Raw genomic sequence first — 12,237 nt, 5'->3', positions numbered from 1 at the left:
ACCGTGGCCAGGCCACAGTTGCGACGGCCACGGCCAGTACGGGCCGTGGCCAGAGAACAATGGTATGGCAAGCCATCCCCGCCAGAAAACGGCATAATTTAGACGCGTATCACCTTCATTACGCCGTAAAAAACGCTGTAAAATGTAGAAAAAATGCGTATTTTACACCGTCATGCGCAAAAAAGCGCCGCTTTTTACGCCGCAATTAAGCCTTTCAAGAGCGCGCGTAAAAAGCGCCGTTTTGAACATCATACCGCACGTAAAATACGACGCGTTTGTGCACATCACAACGGCGTAAAATACAGCGTTTCTCTAGTATTCTAATAATCTCCGCCCTTCTTTTCTCTCAGCTAATGCATTTGAAGTGTTTGCGCCCAATCACTGACCAAGACAAGCAGACCAAATCAGTTCAGCACAGATCTGCTGTTGTACCGTCACATAGATATATATATTAGTAAATGCAGTTGTAACAGTGTGGTCACCGTGGCCCAATCGATAGAGACGCTTGATCTGTAGGCAGGAGGTTGTCGGATCAAATCCATTTATTTTCAGATTTCTGTAGCCTACGAAATGAATACACTAATATGAATTCTTCAAATATTAAAACACGATTGATTAGGCCTATAGCCGACATATGCTACATCAGCCCTAATCCTGAACTCACCGTGCGTACATTTTTCATGGCATTTTCCCCGACAGACAGACAGACACTTTATTTACCCCAAACTAACTTTCATAATCCAGCAGGTTACACAATACAAATAACTCTTACACAAATACAGACAGCCTATACAGTAGGCTAATATAGCGACCACCTCAGCAAAAGGTAAAATGTAAAAAGAAGATATAAGCTCAATTTAAAATACAGATGCTGTAGCCTACATAAAAATACAGATGCCACATGAAATATGAAAATAGGATACAATGTATAATTATGCAAAACTAGGAACTAGGCTATAATACTTGGTTACAGCTGTGCAATGACTATCCAAAAAGAAATTTGTTATATGGAAAGATTTTTGTCTATGGAATGATCCAGTCACTTTACTGCCACACATTGTGTGTGTCAGTAAAGTGATAGAATATAGGAGGTATAAGAATCCGTGTATAGTTCGTTCTTTGAATATTCCGATTTAAAACAAAATCAGAAAAAACTATTAACAGGATTGTTTTTTGGTTTTTCTGATTTGGTTTTGAAACTGAAAAAGGGCAAAAGGAATAAACAAATAAACGGCATTTGTGTTTGTGTGTTGGTTTTTTAAACCCGAAACAGAAAAACAAAAATAGATACATGCATATAGGCTACACCAGAAGGCAGAACGCAGCGAAGAAAAAAGATCCAACCATCTTAACCAGCAATAGACTGTTATATTTAGCCTTAGTTATGGCCGCACTTGAACATGGTGATTTTATTCGTGAACTATTTGACACTGGAAAGACACACGACGCGATCAGTACCGCTCTAAAGCAATCTGGTGCCCCGAAGTGCTCCGTTATGACGGTGAGGAGGTTCCGTGTGGAGCACAACCTTCAAAGAAGAAATCTAGTTTCCGATTTAGTTTCAGATCGTCCACTCGCAGAAGTCGCCGGCTCCCATGGGAAACAATAAAGCTGGCCATTGTAGAATGCGAGAGACTCGATGGAACGTTTGAAACGTATAAGCAATAAGCAACAGACTCAGAAAAGTGCGAACTGTGTTCTCTGTGTTGTTGTCCGTTGTTGTTAAAACTCTGACTGGCGGCAGACTTTATTATGGTGCATGCAGCGGACGCTTGGTGATGACGTGTTACTTACGACGTGATGACGTATGTACAAGAGCCTACCGTATGGCAAGCCATCCCCACCAGAAAGCGGCATCATTTAGTCGTGTATCACCTTCATTACGCCGTAAAAAACGCCGTAAAATGTAGAAAAACGCCTTATTTTACGCCGTCATGCGCAAAAAAGCGTCGCTTTTTACGCCGTAATTAAGCCTTTCAAGAGCGTGCATAAAAAGCGCAGTTTTGAACATCAAACCGCGCGTTAAATACGCCGCGTTTGTGCACATCACAACGGCGTAAAATAAGAGAATGTCTAATATGAGGAGAATGGGCACTCGCTGGTTAGTTCCGGTTTTCTGGACTGGTTGCAGTAATAATCTCTGACCACGCGCTGCGCTCGCAGGCGAGTCCAGAATGAATGGGGGCCAATGGGGTTTTATCCTCAGAATCCACTTTTCTCACAATGTAATTTTTTGTCAAGTAATTTGAAAGTTGCGTTCAAAAGGTGGGGCTAAGATCATAAACTCAGCTGAATATTGCATTTTTTAAGGTCACGTATCTGTTCTAAAAAGGCGTTAAAAACATGCGATGACGTCACACATTGTCATACTGTCAGAGGTACTGTTTTACGGCAGTTTCTGAAGTACTTCGGCACTTGCGCATCATTCCCTTTTCTCACGATAACACCAGCTGTTGGAGGTAAGGCTTTTTTTTGCTTAATACACTAGTTACAGAGTTTATTGAGCTAATGTAAAAAAAAGAAATGCGCGAATGTTTTACATTATGTATGTTACTTACAGAGAGTGTTTTTTCTAATCCTCACTAGTGGCAATGATAAAGCTTTTTTTTTAGTAATGATTATGAGCCATTTCTTTCTGCTGAATTAGAAACCTGGATTAGAATCATAATTTTAAGACTGCATCATTTTAGTTTACCTCAGTAAACAATCTCCTAGAGAGCAGTGTTCTGTTGTACTCCTCCTCATGCCTCTTCCTTTCTTGATCTCTACAGTTGGACTTTGATGCTGTGACAATGGACAAGTCTTCTTCCTCTGTCCTTTTCCCCTGCCTCTGTTCAGTATGTTCAGTGTTGTTAAATAATTTCTCTTTTTTTTTATTAGTTACTATTAGTTACTGTTCTTATTGTGTTCTTGTTAGTGTGATGTTTGAATAAACTTGCCTGTTGCAATGTTGGTATAATGTTTGTATAATTACTGTTATACAACTGTTACTGTTTCAATGTGACCCAGACCATATTTCTCATTTAACAAACATGTGTAGCTTATAATATGTTGCAGGGCAGAGCAATTATATTCAATGGCTTAAAACAAACCCATCTGTAAAGATCAGTGAATGCATAGAAATCAATGACAAGTGGTGTAGATGGTTTTCCCTCTGTGCAAGGTCATTAGCCCAAGTCCTACAAAAAATAACGACTGTAATAGCAGATGTTGAAGTTGTTAAATCGTTAACTAACAAGTTGTATGGAACAATCGGTTAAGGTAGGTTAAGTGCTTGAGTCTCGACACTTTAGAGAATGTCTAGAGCGCAACTTGAATAAGCCATGTGCGATATTACCCGGGCTCCAGCGCAACTTTTCTTACCAGGGGCAGCCTCAGGTAGCCTAGGACCATTCATACAGGAGCAAGCAAGAACGTTACCTTTTTCTGTACTTGGGAAACGAAAAGAGAGACAATCCGTTTCCACTGTTAGTGCAGTTTATCATTGCACATTTACGAGGCATTTCTTTTTTAAACGAAAAATAGACAATGACAGATGAAATGATATTGAGCGGGACATTGACTGTATTATTTAAGGTGGTCATACCGTACCTACCATAACACATTGAACATTGAACACAAGAAATGGAAGAAATTCCATTTATACCCATGTACTTTCACCATACATACTATCTAAAAAATAAAAGGGCCTGCAGGAAAATATAAATACAGTACGCAAAAATTAACTTTGACGGAAAGTCGAAGTTAACACCGTGCTTCAGCTTCAGATGCCGTCAAGAGGGGTCTCTGGTCGTAATCGGTCGCAAGTCCGTCCCTGACCAATCAGCATTCATTAGCAGAATGCTAGCGTGTATGGCCAACAACGGCCCAAACTGTAAGAAATCGAAAGGATATAAGTACTCATTCATTTGACTTTTGAACTATAATCTATATTGAACTTGCGGACTACAATAAAATTTGCGATATTTCAACGCCAAGAAGGTGAAAGAGGCATAATCAGCCGTCTAGCCCCATAGACTCCCATTCAATCTGGACTCGCCCGCGATCACCCCCAGTGGATGTCTAATGGAACTACAACCAAGATCGGTACAATGGGGCGTATAGGAAGTGCCCAGGCTCTTCGTTATGGCAAGCCATCCCCGCCAGAAAACGGCATAATTTAGTCGCGTATCACCTTCATTACGCCGTAAAAAACGCTGTAAAATGTAGAAAAACGCTGTATTTTACGCCGTCATGCGCAAAGAAACGCCGCTTTTTACGCCGCAATTAAGCCTTTCAAGAGACCGCGTAAAAGGCGCTGTTTTGAACATCAAACCGCGCGTAAAATACGCTGCGTTGGTGCACATCTCAGCGGCGTAAAATACGACGTCTCTCTAGTATGCTAATAATCTCCGCCCTTTTTTTCTCTCAGCCAATGCGTTTGAAGTGTTTGCGCCCAATCGCTGAAAAAGACAAGCAGACCAAATCAGTTCAGCCAGCACAGATCTGCTTTGAGGAGTTCTCCTCTCATTTGTTGTTAGTTGTAGCGTCATATAGATATATATTAGTAAATCCAGTTACAACAGTGTGGTCACCGTGGCCCAATCGATAGAGACGCTTGCTCTGTAGGCAAGAGGTTGTTTTAAAAAATAAATAAAAATACATATAAAGACGTTTCAAACGTTCCATCGAGTCTCTCACATTCTACAATGGCCAGCTTTATTGTTTCCCATGGGAGCCGGCGACTTCTGCGAGTGGACGATCTGAAACTAAATCGGAAACTAGAATTCTTCTTTGAAGGTTGTGCTCCACACGGAACCTCCTCACCGTCATAACGGAGCACTTCGGGGCACCAGATTGCTTTAGAGCGGTACTGATCGCGTCGTGTGTCTTTCCAGTGTCAAATAGTTCACGAATAAAATCACCACGTTCAAGTGCGGCCATAACTAAGGCTAAATATAATTAGACAGTCTATTGCTGATTAAGGTGGTTGGATCTTTTTTCTTCGCTGCGTTCTGCCTTCTGGTGTAGCCTATATGCATGTATCTATTTTTGTTTTTCTGTTTTGGGTTTAAAAAACCAACACACAAACACAAATGCCGTTTATTTGTTTATTCCTTTTGCCCTTTTTCAGTTTTAAAACCAAATCAGAAAAACCAAAAAACAATCCTGTTAATAGTTTTTCCTGATTTTGTTTTAAATCGGAATATTCAAAGAACGAACCATACACGGATTCTTATACCTCCTATATTCTATCACTTTACTGACACACACAATGTGTGGCAGTAAAGTGACTGGATCATTCCATAGACAAAAATCTTTCCATATAACAAATTTCATTTTGCACAGCTGTAACCAAGTATTCTCATTATAGCCTAGTTCCTAGTTTTGCATAATTATACATTGTATCCTATTTTCATATTTCATGTGGCATCTGTATTTTTATGTAGGCTACAGCATCTGTATTTTAAATTGAGCTTATATCTTCTTTTTACATTTTACCTTTTGCTGAGGTGGTCGCTATATTAGCCTACTGTATAGGCTGTCTGTATTTGTGTAAGAGTTATTTGTATTGTGTAACCTGCTGGATTATGAAAGTTAGTTTGGGGTAAATAAAGTGTCTGTCTGTCGGGGAAAACGCCATTTAAAATGTACGCACGGTGCGTTCAGGATTAGGGCTGATATGTCGGCTATAGGCCTAATCAATCGTGTTTTAATATTTGAATAATTCTTATTAGTCTATTCATTTCATAGGCTTTCGTAGGCTTTGATCCGACAACCTCCTGCCTACAGATCAAGCGTCTCTATCGATTGGGCCACGGTGACCACACTGTTACATCTGCATTTACTAATATATATATCTAAATGACGCTACAACTAACGCCAAATGAGAGGAGAAATCCTCAATGCAGATCTGTGCTGAATTGATTTGGTCTGCTTGTCTTGGTCAGCGATTGGGCGCAAACACTTCAAATGCATTAGCTGAGAGAAAAGAAGGGCGGAGATTATTAGCATACTAGAGAAACGCCGTATTTTTTTACGCCGTTGTGATGTGCACAAACGCGCCGTATTTTATGCGCGGTATGATGTTCAAAACTGCGCTTTTTACGCGCGCTCTTGAAAGGCTTAATTGCGGCGTAAAAAGCAGCACTTTTTTACGCATGACGGCGTAAAATACGCAGTTTTTTTTACATTTTACTGCGTTTTTTACGGCGTAATGAAGGTGATACGCGACTAAATTATGGGATTCTGCAAACAGGTGTTCATACTTTGAGATATAAGTTTTGAAAGGTTGAATATTTATTTTTAAAAACTTGTAAAGGTGTACGTTTACGCCATTGCAATGTATTTTTTCAGAACTGAATTTTCGGCACTGACTTTTCAGAGATTTGACCACACAGGCGCAAGCTTTGAGTCACGTGAATATTGGCAGTGTTCTGTCGCGCATTCGTTTTGAAACTCCTGATAGTCAAAGTCTGAAGAAAAAAAAAACGTTCCTGGGGGCGGGACCATTTAGCTCTAAACCTATTGGTTGCTCTCGGCTCACGTACATTCCAATCACATGTGCCGTTCACCGGGCTGTGCGTGATTGACAGTGCTCTGGCGATGACAAGAATGTGATTGGAATGTAAGTCAGTACATTCCAAGGGGTCAGACAACTATCATACCGTCGCAGTCCACCGCCCAGACTCCCCCATCCGCCAACACCCACATGGGGATAAGGGAGGGACGAAGGATGTACATGTGCCGTTCACCGGGCTGTGCGTGATTGGCAGTGCTCGGCCGATGACAAGAATGTGATTGGAATGTACGTCAGCCGAGAGCAACCAATAGGTTGTTTAGGAGTTTCAAAACGATAGTTATGTTATTATAACTCTAGTTCTAGGCGTAGCCGTCTAGGCTTCGCCTTATGGGCTTGTCTGAAAATTGAAACTATGCACCAATCAGCGTGGGCACCGCCCACATTTCCCACGGTATCGTGTCTCTATATAACCCGGTGTATACCGTCGCTCATCCTCCACGCTTTTCTTTCAGCATTTGGAGCAGGGATGGGCAACTGGCGGCCCGCGGGCATGCGGCCCGCGGCCCTCATGCCCACTCAGCCCGCACATAATGTAAAAATAAATAAATAAATAAAATTATAATAATAATAATAATTGATCGAGTTACAGAAAACTCGTTCAAGAAAGATGAGAAGAATTCATAGAATTCAAAGGCAAACCCATGCGTTTAGTTTGCTTAGAAGCGATATCAGTCATTAAAGATCCACTTAAGTCGCCACTACAACTACTACAACTGTTTGTTGGGTTTGAGTTCATTGAGTTGTTGCACTTAATGTTGGGCCACTGTTTTTCAGTTTTTTGACTTCTTTGAATGATGATGTATGTGAGCCCTTTGCACTGATAAAAATACTGACCATTCATGTGGCTGTTTGAGCATGGAAAACATGAAATTAATGTATGTTGGTTCAATTAACATACCGTACATAGGTTATGATTCTGGACGATTTTTTAGGTAGTGGCCATCGCCAAAATGCACCAGAATACAGGAAATCATCTACCAAATTCAAAATTATGTAGCTTCTCTCAGCTCACGTTTAGTTGAAGTGTGCAGTCATGTGGCCCTCCGATGGTTATGATAAAAAATGTGGCCCTCTTTATCATGAAATTGCCCATCCCTGATTTGGAGGGTACAGCAGGTGGGAAACTAGACGGCTACGCCTACAATCATAGAACTAGAGTTATAATAACATAACTATCGTTCTATTTCATGTAGGCTATGCCGTCTAGGCTTCGCCTTATGGGCTAAGGTGAAGCTGCGAGCGGAGCCCGATCAATGTACTCATGCTGGACCCCAGTCAAAACGACTTAAGTCACCAGAGCACATTAAGACTCAAAAAGCCAAGGAAGTGTAAAACACAACAGCTTAATAAAAAACAAATTCCTCCTAGATCAAGCAAGGCAATGATCAAGAGAGAAAAAAGTGAGTCTGTAAAGACTCCGGCTCTAATCCGTGCTTCATGGAACCCATGAAAAGGAAAATAAAAACCAGAGCAACACGGTTTCCATTAGGTCCGCTACCACCGGGGGCGGAGCTATGGAATCCGTCTCTCCAATAAGGGGTCTCTCTCGGCCGTTTCTTATTTTAAAGAAACGGCGGGAGTGCCATACTAGCAAGTGCCCCTGACTGCAGCCCGCAGATCGAGGAGGAGCTAAATGTGGGCCGGGTTAAACGTTTAACCCCGCCCACATTTAAGGAAAATTCCGCGCAGCATCATGGACTCAGACGGAAATACGTTCTCCCGCTTTCTGCAGAAAGCGGGAGAACGTATTTCCGTCTGAGTCCATGATACTGCGCGCTTTTCTGCCTAGAGGTAAGTTGCCGCTCTCTGTTCGTGTACATTATACACGAACAGTAAGTCATCGTGCTGTGTGCTGTGCTGTGCTGTATTGATGTTTGAGAATGTGCTGCCGGATCTCCGCCACCAGATGGCGCCTGAGAGGGTAAAACCATGGGTTAAACGTTTAGACCCACCCACATTTAGCTCCTCCTCGATCTGCGGGCTGAAGTCAGGGGCACTTGAGTTCTGCAGAAAGCGGGAGAACGTATTTCTGTCTGAGTCCATGATGCTGCGCGGAATTTTCCTTAAATTTGGGCGGGGTTAAACGTTTAACCCCGCCCACATTTAGCTCCTCCTCGATCTGCGGGCTGCAGTCAGGGGTTACTCCATACTAGTGGCAAACAAAACCACCTGACAATTGGCGGGCCAATAGAAAAAACCCCTAGCCTGTTTTTCATTTGAAAAAAGGTGGGAGAGTAAGACTGGTAGTCGTCCAACTCGCCAGCCGGCGAGAGGAAATCCAACCACGCCGCTTTAAAGAACATGTCTATATTCTTAAGCCGTAAAAGGGGTCCCGGACTCCAGCACAGAGTTGCCGAGTGAGCCCCTGGACATGTCTAACATGTAAAAACGGACAAAGGGGCCGGGGGAAGACCAAGACGCAGTCGCGCAGATGTCTTCCACCGAAAAGCCCTTGAGTAGAGCCGTTGAAGCGGCCACGCGCCGTGTGGAGTGAGCTTTAACGCCCAACGGTGGCGCCAAGCCCTGCCGAGAGTAGGCTAAGCAAACACCCTCACATATCCAGTGAGAAAACCGCTGCTTAGAGAGAGACGTGCCTCCTCTGCTGCCAGAGCCGTGCTCGCAGCCGGATCCCGTAGCGTGGTCTCCACCAACCCCATAAAGGGTGGGGGACGACGCTTGAACTGTATGGGATGGCCCCATCTCAACGTGGTGTCCAACCACGATGGCAGAACGCACCGCTCTTGCCAACACGCATAGCGGTCGGAGAGAGGGCGAGCCGACAGCTGAGGAAGACCGTCCAGGAATAACCCGTATTCCTCCTCCTCTTCCTTCCCATGAAAGGGAGGAGGCTCAGCGAGCGTAGGAGACGTACCAGAACCAGCCGCTGTAAAAACAACGAGCTGTCTAGACGTCGCGCTCGTGCCCGCTGAACAGGGAGCGAGCCGTCCGGCCGCCGCACCTGTGCGCATGCGCTGTCCGCAGGCTGTAGCCACAGCGCGCGGACCCGTCTCCTCACCTCCCACAAACTGTTGAAGGGAGGGGTGTCCACGGGCTCGTGCAACGAGTCTCTGATCCGTCCACGAGGCTCCAAGGAAACACCGCTTCTTAGAAGCAGGTGAACCAGAGGCCATGTGAACACGCCGTCCGACCGCCACCCTACAGCCACCGGGCTGAGAGGGGGAAAGAGGCAAAATGGAGGAACGCACCACAAGCGTAGGACGCAGGTGGCCTAGGGAATATCGCTCTTTAGGTACCATGTACTGCCGTTCGGCCGAACGGTCTTTACTTTTTTCTTTAATAGGGAAAGAAAAAGTAGGAGCAAGCTTCCGGAACTTCCCGGTCCGTGGCGCTGCTCTCCCCGTCTGCGGCGGCTGCGGCTGCTGCTGCTGCTGCACCGGGGCTGGGGTCGGAGGCGGCCCCCTGGAACGCTGGGACCTTCCTCCCAGCCTGCTGGTGGGAGGAGCCCGTGAGAATCGCCCCGAACCGGGAACGATTCTCACGGACTGACTGCTGGTGCGCAAGCACCGCGGAGAACCGGGGACCAAATAGGCCATCCGGCGCTAGTGGACCCTGGACGAGGCTGGCCTGCTCTCGTTCCGGCACCGCAGTGTGGGAGAGCCATATGACCCTTTGAATCATGGTAGCCCACGCCATATGCCGGCCGGCCGAAACGGCTAACGCCTGGCATAGCTGGAGGATGGCGCTGGAAAAGCGGGAAACCGCCAGCCATCTCGCGGCTTCCTCCGGGCCGTAGGCCTCCCTGTCAGCCGACAAGGAGACCATGGCAGAGGAGAGCAGGGCGATGTTGTTGACCGCCGCCGCAGATTGAGAGGCACAAATGAACAGCCTGTCCGTTAGGCCGACAATCTGCTTCTGGAGACGGTCGGGGGGCAGCGGCTTTTCGTTAGGGCGCCATCCGGCGCCCGGACAGAGAAGCGCTGCCAGGGGAGGCTCCAGGCGAGGGATCCCCCTCGCCTGAGTATCGGCCCACCCCTCCACGTTGGTGAAATCCATGTAGGATCTTACCGGAGCATTCAGGGTCGAAGGGTCCCCACCTGCAGCAGTAAACAAGTGCTGCACAGGCGGGAACAAGGGGCACTGGGTAACCCGCCGGGAAGAAGATGGGGTGCGAAAGCACTCGCCCTGCATATCGTCAGATACGGGGGCGAGAGGCAGGGCCGGCATGGGAATCCCTTTGATGGCCGCCGCCTCACCCATGATCTCCCCGAAGAGATCGGCCCTTCGGCGCGGTCTCTCGTGTTGTACGACGGTGGCGGTTGTAACCCGAGAGCGGGAAAAACCGGACGCCGAGTCGCCGAAGACGTCGTCCATGGAGGCGTCGTCGTCGGCGTCGATGATGCCATCGTCCTCCATGGATGACGTCTTCGGCGACTCAGCGTCCGGTTTTTCCCGCTCTCGGGTTACAACCGCCACCGTCGTACAACACGAGAGACCGCGCCGAATGGCGCGGTCTCTCAAACTTTGCTAATAAAATTAGCAAAGTTTGAAATTATTATTTTGGAATAAAAGCTCAGCAAACACGAAAAGTGTTGCTGTTTCATCAGTTCAAGCATTTGTGTGTTTTGAGATAGATGAAACGTATCTCTAGAATTGATACGTGAATCAATTGCTCCTCACATGAGCCAGACGCCTCCCCAGTCGCCAAGGACATATCTGGCCTCTTGGTATGCGTCACACAAGTGGGCTCTGATCTGCTCATTCTGGCTCTCGTCGCGTACGCGTTTATGTCACATCCATATGCAGTACAGGCAAACAAGCCACCTGGCATGCATACTACATCCAGTTTCACACACTTTTGCGTCACCGTATGTACGCAGAGTTCCACCCAAAGACACTCGTCTAATCCCTCACTATTATTTCACCCTGTCTGCCATCTGTGTTGTTGAGTTGATGGATGAAAGAGCCACGCTCAGACATTGACAGCCTGTAATTGTTAAATTTATCCAGCGCAATCGTGTGCGATTTTCTATCTTGGTGCTTTAAACCAGCGGGATTGAGGAGCTTCCAGTCCCAGTATCCAGTCTGGCTAAACTTCTCCTCCCTGCCCCGCTCACCAAAGTGCCTGCACATCTTACAGAAGGCTGCATCCTTCTTAATGTTGTACTCAAGGAAATTGTATCTGCTGTACCAGTTTTTGGAGAAACTCCTTGCTTTGTCACTCATCACTGTGACTGGATACTTAAGCACTGGTTGAGTTGCGGGCTCATCCACGGGAGACAGATCCACAGGGCTATCATCACTCGCGGGTTAGAGGCAGAGGCAGAGGCGATAGAATTGGCGCTGGTCGCCCTAGCATCCTGGGGTGGCAGAGAGGAAGATGTAGGTGTTGTGAATCTCAGCTCTCCTTCATCTCCTGGTTGCAGGTATGACTCCGAGACCGTTCGTGTACGTTTAAGGTACCTAAACAACGACGGTTGCAGCATTGTCCTTTACTGGAATGATGTTTACACTTTCAGATCACTTGGAGGCTTGAGCTAGTGTGTCTGTAACTGTCTGCTGAACTCGCGCCGAAACATCAACCTTGACTTAACCACCTTTTTTTTTTAATTGAACAATACATATTTAGACAATTTTTGCACATTTAAAAGCCGCTTATTACACGGCTATGTTGCCAAAGCAAAAATATAACTTCACAAGGTGGGTCTTTTTATAAT

Source organism: Gadus chalcogrammus, chromosome 16, assembly GCF_026213295.1.
Source record: "Gadus chalcogrammus isolate NIFS_2021 chromosome 16, NIFS_Gcha_1.0, whole genome shotgun sequence".
NCBI classification, from domain to species: Eukaryota; Metazoa; Chordata; class Actinopteri; order Gadiformes; family Gadidae; genus Gadus; species Gadus chalcogrammus.
The sequence above is the reverse complement of the archived record's forward strand: the minus strand, read 5'-3'. Positions refer to the sequence as shown.